Source organism: Etheostoma spectabile, chromosome 16, assembly GCF_008692095.1.
Source record: "Etheostoma spectabile isolate EspeVRDwgs_2016 chromosome 16, UIUC_Espe_1.0, whole genome shotgun sequence".
NCBI lineage: Eukaryota > Metazoa > Chordata > Actinopteri > Perciformes > Percidae > Etheostoma > Etheostoma spectabile.
The window spans coordinates 2016851-2020258 of NC_045748.1; positions in this window are offsets into that span (position 1 = coordinate 2016851).

Sequence of the window (3408 nt, forward strand, 5' to 3'; positions counted from 1 at the left end):
GTGTTAAACGTCAAAAAAGTGACAAACATTGAAAAAAAGGGACAAAAATATAATAAAAAATAAAAAGCATTGATTGACAATTTTGACGGGAAGACAACACGAAGGTTAAACATGAATGTATGCAGTGGCAATGAGTGTTTTTTTTCATTTTTATTTAACCTTTATTTAACCAGGAAGTCCCTTGAGATTGAAATCTCTTTTTCGAGGGAGACCTGGCCAAGACGGCACACCAGATTACAATACAAACAAAAATACAGCATAAACAAAATCATACATAAAGGAAAGGACGGGTCACATGTGGCAGTTACATTTTTGATTTACATGACATTTTAACATGGCCTTAAACTCATTTAATGGGACTAGATCATTTAGATGGAGCAAGTTTTGCAAATTATTCCAAGACCATGGAGCGAAGTAAGAGAAGGCTTTCTTCCCCAGCTCAGTAAAACAACATTTTTTGTTTAGTTTGACAACATTATCACGGTTATATGATAACAACGTGTTGCATAAGGGCAGCAGAAAAATGTAATACTCTCCTTGAGGACCAGATGTTGATAACAGGTTTATGGAAATCACATAACAAAAAAACACGTAAAAGATGCTGTATATTGAAAATGACTGATCACCGATGTACAATGTCCTCGTCAAGCAGTTTCTATAATTAGGAGCTGCAATCGATGCACATGTTCAAAGGCTCCAGTCATTAAAGTCTTGTCTTTGTGTCTTGCTGTTTAAGACATTAACACAAGCTGCATTCAGCCTGGCAGGAAGTCCAGCGAGCCTCAGAAGGCAGAGCTGTACACATGAGACATGAGACTTTGACATGAGTTTGAGCTCACAACAACCACCAAAAACATATTTTCCCATGAACCCCTGCTGGTAGTTATGCAGAACCAAAACACATTTGCCAGCCTAAAACAGCATTTTAATTAGTTTGTAAGAATTACAACAGTCTATTACTTTTTTTCTAATAATGAATGCTTTCTTATTAGTTTTCAGCGATGCGAGCAGCATGGCTGCATGGCAGTGTCAGTCAGTAAGTCTTTGGTCAAGACTAAAATATCTCAACAACTAGATGGATTGCCATGCCATTTTGTACAGATATTTGTGGTCCCCAGAGGATAAATTTAGATTAAGATTTATTGTCCCATAAAGGGAGATTTGCTTTTGCAGCCAAGACAACAAATAGAGACAATACGTTCATGCCCTTTGCAGTATCTCAGTTTGTTTAGGGCTGCTATAGCAGAATAGATAAAACTCCTGCTGAAGCCCCTGCTTCTCCATGTTAAAGTCCTGGACCTCCAACCGGATGGTAGTAATGTGAAGTGTTGACTGAGGGAGAGATCAAATGACTTTTCGGCAGGTTGACGTTTTTTTTTTTTTTTAGGAACATTTAGTAAAAATGCTTTTAGCATGTCAAGGTCTTGACTTATCTGATGAACTATCTCGGGGGGCAGTAGCTCAGTCCGTAGGGAGTTGGGTTAGGAACTGGAGGGTTGCTGGTTCAAGTCCTCATGTGGACCAAAGTATGGTGGTGGACTGGTAGCTGGACAGGTGCCAGTTCACCTCCTGGGCACTGCCAAGGTGCCCTTGAACAAGGCATTGAACCCCCAACTGCTCTTTTCATTAAATGTGTGTGTATAGGTACTGAGCATGTGTGTGTAATAACAACAAAGTATAAATTGTAGTTTCCCCTTGTGGGATTAATAAAGTATATACTATTATTACAAGGTCCAATGGCATGAAAATGTCACTTAATGAGGTTTTTTTTAACATTAATATGAGTTCCCCCAGCCTGCCTATGGTCCCCCGGTGGCTAGAAATGGTGATAGGTGTAAACCGAGCCCTGGGTATCCTGCTCTGCCTTTGAGAAAATGAAAGCTCAGATGAGCCGATCTGGAATCTTCCTCATAAGGAGCAAGGGCTGTTTGAAGAATTTTGAGGGGGCATTGTTTTTGGAAACGTCAACTAAAGGGTTTGAAATCATTGACAGTTGAAGTGGGGCAGAAAGCACTGAGTCTAATACGATATTGCAGTTGGCAGTTTTGATAGCTCTACTCCAACTAAACATGCTTCATTTTATCTTGTGCAGCTTGCCAGATAATGCGCTGTATTCCTCACATTGTTGTATTTCTGAGCAAGCTGTGATTTAGGAATGCTGTATTGCTCTTTTCTTCAGTGGGCATACTTCTGAACGAGATGAAGGATCTGAGGGATCCATGTAGGTGGTAAAACTATCATTACACGTCCTAATCCCTCAGTGTTTGTGGTGCTGAGACATCTTACAAGCTCTTCAGTCCCCTGCAGAGTCCACCAACATACTGTGGTTACTTTACAGTATACATGACTTACTGCAACAATGTGAAGAGAAGATAGATATATTGTTTAGAAATTCTGACAATCAGTCAATTCTGGCAGTAAAAGACACAGCAGTGGTCCATTTCAGATTGCAAGTCATGTACGCAAATAACATATTCAGAATGTGAGTGTGGTTATAATTTTAATACTGCTATTATGTGACAAACAGGCACTTTGCAGTTTTGGTTTTCACTGCACGTAGTGTCTACATAAAATCCAATTTGTGACATATTAGATGGCCTAAACCTTATTTATCAGATGTGTGTAGCAGCATCCTTCTTGAATTGAGCAGATTGAAGTTTATCCGTGTGTCTTGATGATGATTCTGATTGATGTTTGTGTGTCAAGGATGAAAGTAACTGACTGCAAACACTAATTTTTCTGAGTATCTTTTTCCTGGTTTCATTCTGGTTCAGTACATTCAAAAATCAGTAAATCCATTTTTCAGCTATGTCTGGGGAGTCAAGAATTACAGTATTCAATTCAATTCAATTCAATTTTATTTATAGTATCAATTCATAACAAGAGTTATCTCAAGACACTTTACAGATAGACCACACTCCAGAATTTACAAGGACCCAACAGTTCTAATAGTTTCCTCCAGAGCAAGCAACAGTGCGACAGTGGCGAGGAAAAACTTCCTTTTAGGCAGAAACCTCGGTCAGACCCAGGCTCTTGGTAGGCGGTGTCTGACGGGCCGGTTGGGGTTAGGGTATTCAGTGTTCAATTAGTCAGGAAGATTCTCTTTTTAAATTAGTTTTTATTATTGTACTCTGTAATTTTGAATCAGGGTAAACTAAAGTATGTTGACACATACAAGGTTTTGTCTTCCAGTTTGCAGAGTATTTTAGCCTACAAATACAGGTATATAAGGGGGTCTAATTTGTGTCATTTTAGGGGTCCTTGATATAAATATGTTGGAAACCACTGGCTCGGTTATTCATACACTTTGAGAAAGCGTTCATAATAAATAATAAGAACAGAACTTTGGAGAGCATCACTGAATTGGAGATGGTTGCTTGATTAAGCATGTGGCATGTTGAAATGGAT